The sequence below is a fragment of the Trachypithecus francoisi genome, unplaced genomic scaffold, assembly GCF_009764315.1.
Source record: "Trachypithecus francoisi isolate TF-2019V2 unplaced genomic scaffold, Tfra_2.0 Lachesis_group2, whole genome shotgun sequence".
NCBI classification, from domain to species: domain Eukaryota; kingdom Metazoa; phylum Chordata; class Mammalia; order Primates; family Cercopithecidae; genus Trachypithecus; species Trachypithecus francoisi.
The window spans coordinates 60,003,540-60,013,287 of NW_022681465.1; the positions used below are offsets into that span (position 1 = coordinate 60,003,540).

At 36.5% G+C, this 9,748-nt stretch overlaps 1 long non-coding RNA gene across 1 annotated transcript; it reads left to right on the forward strand.

Moving 5' to 3' along the window:
• Positions 1-1,259: 1,259 nt before the first annotated feature.
• LOC117064451 lies at positions 1,260-5,416 on the forward strand. Its single transcript, XR_004429466.1, has 4 exons — positions 1,260-1,507; positions 2,112-2,193; positions 3,953-3,994; positions 5,377-5,416. It is a non-coding gene; the product is annotated as an uncharacterized LOC117064451 (long non-coding RNA).
• Positions 5,417-9,748: the final 4,332 nt, after the last annotated feature.

Sequence of the window (9,748 nt, forward strand, 5' to 3'; positions counted from 1 at the left end):
GCCACTGATTTTCCTTTTTATACTCAAAACTTAAATTTCTCTGCTGGAGTCCTTTCTCCTTACCTTCATTAAGTGTAAACAAAATTGATATTTTTGGTGCCATTTCATATAAATAGGTTTTTTTTTCTTTTATAATACTTTTCACGGGAAGAATTATGTTTCATAATAGCAATTTGTTCAAAAAAGTAAATAAAATTTTGATATACTAGTGTACTCAGATGAATTCTAACCATTTTTCTTTCTCTTGTCTATGAGAAATAAGGAATACAGGTATACCACAGAAATATAGTGGGTTAAGTTTCAGACCACCACAATAAAGTATCACAGTAAAGCAAGCTAAACATTTTTTTTTGGTTGCTTGGTACATATAAAAGTTACATTTACACTATAGTTTTCTTAATATGCATATTAATAATTTACATTATACTGTAGCCTTAGCATTATATCAAAAAATCAATGTACATAATTTAAAAATACTTTATTGTTAAAGCATGATCATCTGAGTCTTCAGCAAATCATGAAGTTTAGAAAAATATAGTACAGCAAAGATTTTCTAACAATGACATACAGTATTATCTGCATTCAAAGAAATACAAACAAGTACAGAAATTAATCGATTTAATATTTAAGGCTACAAAAGGAAATATTACTTCTCATAAATTTCTGGTAATCATAAATTTAATACCCCAAATTATGAAATATTTATAATCTCTTTTTTGAGATTCTACACGTAAACAAATGCCCTGCAAGTTAATATATTTAAAATGTATATCTAGCATTTTCTAAAATCAACAGCTGCTACGGTTTGACTGTGTCCCCACTCAAATCTCATCTTGAGTTGTAGTTCCCGTAATCCCCACGTGTCATGGGAGGGACTTGGTGAGAAGTAATTGAATCATAGGGGTAGGCGTTTCCCATACTGTTCTCATTATAGTGAATAAGTCTCATGGGATCTAGTGGTTGTATAAAGGGGAGTTCCCCTGCTCATGCTCTCTCTTGTCTGCCAACGTGTAAGATGGGACTTTTCTCTTCATTTGCCTTCTGCCATGACTGTGACGTCTCCCAAACCATGTGAGTCAATTAAACGTCTTTCCTTTATAAATTACCGGTCTCTGGTATGTCTTTATTAGCAGTGTGAAAATGAACTAATACACCAATGTTTGTGTTATTGTGTCAGCTAGAATTGGAATACATATAAAAGAACCTGTAGCTCAGAATTCTTTTTACCAAACAATCTACTTCACACGTCACATCAGTGATCTATGAATACTACATTTCCTTTTTTAATCATAAAAATAATGTCCCATAATAAAACCTAGAAGAATACTCTGAGAAGACATTCATATTTATGTGTATATCAATATATTTACACCATGGAGAAAATGAAAAGTTAGCCAATTAAATTTTTTTTGCCATGTTTAGAAGTTTGTGGAAAATTAGATTGTCTGCATTCACTATCAGAGTGCCTTTGATTTTTTTCCAGCACAAAAAGTGGAAATTGAATTAGGTAAGTAAATTTATACATAGAGGGTTTGGAACTACATGGGGAAACTTATTAATTTTATTAATAATGTTTGAGAAAATAATAATGATGCAAAAAGAATTCGTTCTAAATTAGAAGAACCCAGTGATATAACTATATAACTAACTCTGCCTAGGCAGTTGAGTAAATTTAACCAAGTCTCTTATTGTCTTTGATTTTCTGAAGTGTAAAAATCAATATTTCTTTCAATGCAAATGAAAGATTTACTGAGCACCTTCTCTAAATGAAGTGCTTCAAAGTGTTATAAAGATGAGTCAAAGATGGTCTCTGTATATTAGCTCCTAAGATGTTGATTTCTTCACAGCACGCTGAGATCTGTTCCCTCAAAAGTCTGCTAGTGTCAAACTCAGAATTTTATAAATCTAATGTTTCTTGTGTTTTAATGGTTTCAGGAATGTTTCCCCAGCAAAGAAATAAAATATTTTCTCTATATTAATTTTTATAAAGATGTAATATCCTAGTCTATTTGGGCTGTTATAACAAAATACCACAAAAGTGGTTTATAAGCAACAAATAAGCAGATTTTTAGCCACTTTGTCCTCACAAAGTTATTTCCATTATCTACCAGCTGTGGAAAGCCATTGCTGCTCTTCAGAGGCCTCTGACCCAGAGACAATCTTTCTTGCTACTGGGGAACATCATTGAGATATGTAAGTCCCCTCTCCAATACCCCTTTCCTCGAGAGTTCACTGGCCCTTCTCGTCTTCTAGACGTTCCCCAAAGTGAGGATATGGAGAACAAGCAAACCAATGTATTCCCCAGTAAAGTCCTGTGTGCTGCTGCCGCCTCCTGATCATGGCTTTTTCCTTGTTCAGCTCTGAAATCCCTCAGAACTCCTGCTACTAACAACAGAGCCTTTATTAATGTCACTAGGGTTGAACAGATTACTATTTATAAACCGCTGTATTGAGAAGATGTTGACATAAAAAAGCTGTACGTAGTTTGGAGATAAGTGAAACCCGGGAAACCATCCCCACAATGCTAAACTTATAGACGCGTAACAGAAAGATGGATTCCAGAGGTTGGTGGTGGCATGCGGGGTGAGGGGTGAGAAGTGGAGAGCTGTTGGTCAAAAGGTGTAAAGTTTCAGTTATAGAAGATGAATGAAACATTATATTTAAGTTGTCTTCAAACTAGATATGTATATATATTTTTTCTTAAAAATAGCCTTCAGTGAATGTTGGCTTTCTGATTATCACTGCAATATATACGGACAGTCTACCCTCTATAAAGTTTAGAAATTCCAAAATAAAAAATATAAGAATAAAAATATCTACTACTTCATTTTTCAGATTAAGTCACAGTGCTGTTCATGAGAGACATAAAATAACTGACGTTTTAAAAATCTCACTTTGACACATCTAGCAAATGCTTTTCCAAATACATCATAGTAATTCAGTTGGGTACAAAGAAACAAACATTCATGTTCCAGATCTTTGCCAGTATTGACCATGGTAAATGTAAACAAAAAGGAGAGATTTTTAGTTTTATAGTTGAAAATGGAATATCATTTTATTATATATTTTATTACTATCTAGGGCAACATTGGAACATTTTTTAGACTCTTAAGAAATTGACATTATTGTATAACATTTTTCAGTCATTATCTTAGCATTATTTAATAGATTAATAGAATATAACTATATATCTGATACTATGAACATTTATTTTTAATTTTTAAACTTATATATGTTAAATATTCTTATATCTAAAACCATTTTTTCCTTGTAGTATTTCATTGTTTGAGAAATGACTTCCCAACAAGAAATAAAATATTTTTTCTCTATTATGTTTTCTAAACATTAAATATTTTTGTCCATTTGGGCTGATATAACAAAATATCAGAAATGATTGGCTTATAAACAATGAATATTTGTTTTTTACAGTTCTGGAGCCTGGGAAATCCAAGACTAAGCCACCCACGGATTCAGTGCCTGATCGGAACCCTCTTCCTTACGGGCAGCACATTGTTCCCATGTCCTTACGTGACGGACGAGGCAAAGCAGCTGTCTTGGGCCTCTTTTATAAGGATGCTAATTTTATTCATGAGGACTCTGTCCTAATGAGTTAATCACCTCCCCAAACTCTCATCTCCTAAGTAATCACTTTAGTAGTTAGCATTTCATCATATACATTTTGAGGGGGACATAAACATTCAGACTGTAGCATTGATACCTCTATTCTACAAGACTTTGTATGCCGGTCACCTTTCCATTGTTATGATAAAATACACAGACCATAGCATTTACTATCGTCACCGTTTTTAAGTGTGTAATTCAGTGGCATTAAATACATTCACATTATTGCGCAACCATCACATCACTACTATGTATCTCCAAAACGTTCTCAGCTTCCAAACGGAAACTCTTTACTTATTAAGAAATAACTCCCCTTTCCTCTTTCCCCCAGCCTCTGGCACCTACCATTCTACTGTCTATATCTATGAATCAGGTATGTCATATCAGTTGTATTAGTGAAATTGTGCTTGGACAGAGATCTCTTTAATCTCACCCAAGTCAGCTTTACCTCCTTACTGAGAATGATCATCAGGCCCTTTCTGGTTATCACGTAATGACTCCCAGTTAAGTGTTAATACCTAACACTTCTTAGAAACTTGATTATATAAAAGTGCTATGGGAAATGATTTCAATTAATTAACAAAGTTAACAAATCTGGTAGAGATCTAAGGTGGCAGCTCAGGCCACAAACCTAATTTTATGATATTACTACATGATAAAGGGTTTGGACGACAGTCACATACCTGTTAAAGGAATAGACCTATGTTTTTCCAACCTTCCAGTACAAAAAGCCCATAGCCAAAGAGTCAGGTTGTCTCATTTTATGTATGTAATAATATGGGGAATATGGAATAATATACATGATATATTATACATATATAATATTTGTAATATATATAATAATTATAAAACACCATTTCTAGTAAAATATACATAGAAATTCAAAGAAAGTTGATATTTAAGTTCCTTAATAATGACTCTACCAATTTTATAACTGTATGGGGAATATGGAATAATATACATGATATGGGGAATATAACTGTATGGGGAATATGGGGAATAATATACATATAGGGAATATGGAATGATATACATGATATATTATACATATATATTATTTGTAATATATATAATACTTATAAAACACCATTTCTAGTAAAATATACATAGAAATACAAAGAAAGTTGATATTTAAGTTCCTTAACAATGACTCTACCAATTTTATAACTGTTTAAGTCTTCTCTTCATTCTTATAGACATATAATTGTTACTTTGGGAATCAGTTAACTTGTCTTTTATATTTCATTTCCTAAGTGCTAAATGGAGTTTCCCTGGGAAAAGCTGTCGTTTGCTGTCAATATCTGGCTCCCAGTTACATTTGCAGCACAAAGTATTTGAATTGACTGTTACAGTGTTAAATTTCTTGCAGCCTTATCTTTTATACAATTCCTATCTTGTTGTGGAAAAGCAGAAGTCATATACCACAGTAAGAAGGAGTCTTCTGATCTAATCTTCAACAGAACATAAAGTCAAATGCTTATGTTCTGTTGAAGATTAAAGAATATATATTCACTACTTATGTGACATTATAATACCTTATCTTTTTTCTAATCATTAATATTGAACTTAACTATCCATAATATAAAAGTAAATGTATTACCATAGAAATATGGGCTTCTTGTGAAATTGTGGAGCATTGTTTCTAGTTTACTATATATTTAAATACGTTATATTTTTAAAAGCAAAACGATATAACACACACAGAGTGATATAAGAATAAAATAATGTTTCAATAGAAATTTCCTCTCTTTGAAGATGGCGAAATAGGAACAGCTCCAGTCTCCAGCTCCCAGCGCGAGCGACACAGAAGACAGGTGATTTCTGCATTTTCAACTGAGGTACTGGGTACATCTCACTAGGAAGTTCTGGACAATTGGTGCTGGTCAGTTGCTGCAGCTCGACCAGCTATAGCTGAAGCAGGGCGAGGCATCCCCTCACCTGGGAAGTGCAAGGGGGAAGGGAATCCCTTTTCCTAGCCAGGGGAACTGAGACACACAACACCTGGAAAATCGGGTAACTCCCACCCCAATACTGCGCTTTACCAAGGGTCTTAGCAAACGGGCACATCAGGAGATTATATCCCACACCTGGCCGGGAGGGTCCCACGCCCATGGAGCCTCCCTCATTGCTAGCACAGCAGTCTGCGATCTAACAGCAAGACAGCAGCAAGGATGGGGGAGAGGCGCCCGCCATTGCTGAGGCTTAAGTAGGTAAACAAAGGTGCTGGGAAGCTCGAACTGGGTGGAGCTGACAGCAGCTCAAAGAGGCCTGCCTGTCTCTGTAGACTCCATCTCTGGGGACAGGGCACAGCTAAACAATAACAACAACAACAACAACAACAACAACAAAAGCAGCAGAAACCTCTGCAGACGCAAACGACTCTGTCTGACAGCTTTGAAGAGAGCAGTGGATCTCCCAACATGGAGGTTGAGATCTGAGAACGGACAGACTGTCTGCTCAAGTGGGTCCCTATCCCTGAGTAGCCTAACTGGGAGACATCCCCCACTAGGGGCAGACCGACACCCCACACCTCACACAGTGGAGTAAACCCCCTGAGAGGAAGCGTCCAAAGCAAGAATCAGACATGTACACTCGCTGTTCAGCAATATTCTATCTTCTGCAGCCTCTGCTGCTGACACCCAGGAAACAGGGTCTGGAGTGGACCTCAAACAATCTCCAACAGACCTACAGCTGATGGTCCTGACTGTTAGAAGGAAAACTAACAAACAGGAAGGACACTCACACCAAAACCCCATCAGTACCTCACCATCATCAAAGACCAGAGGGAGATAAACCCAAAAAGATGGGGAAAAAGCAGGGCAGAAAAGCTGAAAATTCAAAAAATAAGACCACATCTCCCCCTCCAAAGGAACGCAGCTCATCGCCAGCAACGGATCAAAGCAGGATGGAGAATGACTTTGATGAGATGAGAGAAGAAGGCTTCAGTCCCTCAAACTTCTCAGAGCTAAAAGAGGAATTATGTACCCAGCAAAAAGAAACTAAAAATCTTGAAAAAAGAGCGAAAAATTGATAACTAGAAAAATTAATTCAGAGAAGGCCATAAACGAAATGACAGAGATGAAATCCACTACATGAGAAATACATGACAAATGCACAAGCTTCAGTAACCGACTCAATCAACTGGAAGAAAGAGTATCAGCGATTGAGGATCAAATGAATGAAATGAAGCAAAACCTAAAGCAAAAAGAAGAAAAAGAAATGAAAAAAGCCTGCAAGAAGTATGGGATTATGTAAAAAGACCAGATCTACGTCTGATGGGGGTGTCTGAAAGTGAGGGGGAAAATGGAACCAAGTTGGAAAACACTCTTCAGGATATCATCCAGGAGAACTTCCTCAACCTAGTAGGGCAGGCCAACATTCAAATTCAGGAAACACAGATTATGCCACAGAGATACTCCTCGAGAAGAGCAACTCCAAGACACATAATTGCCAGATTCACCAAAGCTGAAATGAAGGAAAAAATCTTAAGGGGAGCTAGAGAGAAAGGTCGGGTTACCCACAAAGGGAAGCCCATCAGACTAACAGCAGATCTCTCGGCAGAAACTCTACAAGCCAGAAGAGAATGGGGGTCAATATTCAACATTCTTAAAGAAAAGAATTTTAAACCTAGAATTTCATATCCAGCCAAACTAAGTTTCATCAGTGAAGGAGAAATAAAATCCTTTACAGATAAGCAAATGCTTAGAGATTTTGTCACCACCAGGCCTGCCTTACAACAGACCCTGAAGGAAGCGCTAAACATGGAAAGGAACAACCGGTACCAGCCATTGCAAAAACATGCCAAAATGTAAAGACCATCGAGGCTAGGAAGAAACTGCATCATCTAATGAGCAAAATAACCAGTTAATATCATAATGGCAGGATAAAGTTCACACATAACAATATTAACCTTAAATGTAAATGGACTAAATGGTCCAATTAAAAGACCCAGACTCGCAAATTGGATAAAGAGTCAAGACCCATCAGTCTGCTGTATTCAGGAGACCCATCTCACATACAGAGACATACATAGGCTCAAAATAAAGGGATGGAGGAAGATCTACCAAGCAAATGGAGAACAAAAACAAACAGGGGTTGCAATCCTAGTCTCTGATAAAATAGACTTTAAACCATCAAAGATCAAAAGAGACAAAGAAGGCCATTACATAATGGTAAAGGGATCAATTCAACAGGAACAGCTAACTATCCTAAATATATATGCACCCAATACAGGAGCACTCAGATTCATAAAGCAAGTCCTTAGAGACTTACAAAGAGATTTAGACTCCCAAACAATAATAATGGGAGACTTCAACACCCCACTGTCAACATTAGACAGATCAACGAGAAAGAAAGTTAACAAGGATATCCAGGAATTGAACTCATCTCTGCAGCAAGCAGACCTAATACGCATCTACAGAACTCTCCACCCCAAATCAACAGAATATACATTCTTCTCAGCACCACCTCACACTTATTCCAAAATTGACCACATAATTGGAAGCAAAGCACTCCTCAGCAAATGTAAAAGAACAGAAATTATAACAAACTGTCTCTCAGACCACAGTGCAATCAAACTAGAACTTAGGATTAAGAAATTCAATCAAAACCACTCAACTACATGGAAACTAAATAACCTGCTCCTGAATGACTACTGGGTTCATAACAAAATGAAGGCAGAAATAAAGATGTTCTTTGAAACCAATGAGAACAAAGACACAACATACCAGAATCTCTGGGACACATTTAAAGCAGTGTGTAGAGGGAAATTTATAGCACTAAATGCCCACAAGAGAAAGCTGGAAAGATCTAAAATGGACACTCTAACATCACAATTAAAAGAACTAGAGAAGCAAGAGCAAACACATTCAAAAGCTAGCAGAAGGCAAGAAATAACTAAGATCAGAGCAGAACTGAAGGAGATAGAGACACAAAAAACCCTCCAAAAAATCAATGAATCCAGGAGTTGGTTTTTTAAAAAGGTCAACAAAATTGATAGACCGCTAGCAAGACTAATAAAGAAGAAAAGGGAGAATAATCAAATAGACGCAATAAAAAATGATAAAGGGGATATCACCATCGACCCCACAGAAATGCAAACTACCATCACAGAATACTATAAACACCTCTATGCAAATCAACTAGAAAATCTAGAAGAAATGGATAATTTCCTGGACACTTACACTCTCCCAACACTAAACCAGGAAGAAGCTGAATCCCTGAATAGACCAACAGCAGACTCTGAAATTGAGGTAATAATTAATAGCCTACCAACCAAAAAAAGTCCAGGACCAGATGGATTCACAGCTGAATTCTACCAGAGGTACGAGGAGGAGCTGGTACCATTCTTACTGAAACTATTCCGACCAATAGAAAAAGAGGGACTCCTCCCTAACTCATTTTATGAGGCCAACATCATCCTGATACCAAAGCCTGACAGAGACACAACAAAAAAAGAGAATTTTAGACCAATATCCCTGATGAACATCAATGCAAAAATTCTCAATAAAATACTCGCAAACCGGATCCAGCAGCACATCAAAAAGCTTATCCATCATGATCAAGTAGGCTTCATCCCTGGGATGCAAGGCTAGTTCAACATTCACAAATCAATAAACGTAATGCAGCATATAAACAGAACAAAAGACAAAAACCACATGATTATCTCAATAGATGTAGAAAAGGCATTTGACAAAACTCAACAGCCCTTCATGCTAAAAACGCTCAATAAATTCGGTATTGATGGAACGTATCTCAAAATAATAAGAGCTATTTATGACAATCCCACAGCTAATATCATACTGAATGGGCAAAAACTGGAAAAATTCCCTTTGAAAACTGGCACAAGACAGGGATGCCCTCTCTCACCACTCCTATTCAACATAGTGTTGGAAGTTCTGGCTAGGGCAATCAGGCAAGAGAAAGAAATCAAGGGTATTCAGTTAGGAAAAGAAGAAGTCAAATTGTCCCTGTTTGCAGATGACATGATTGTATATTTAGAAAACCCCATTGTCTCAGCCCAAAATCTCCTTAAGCTGATAAGAAACTTCAGCAAAGTCTCAGGATACAAAATTAATGTACAAAAATCACAAGCATTCTTATATACCAGTAACAGTCAAACAGAGAG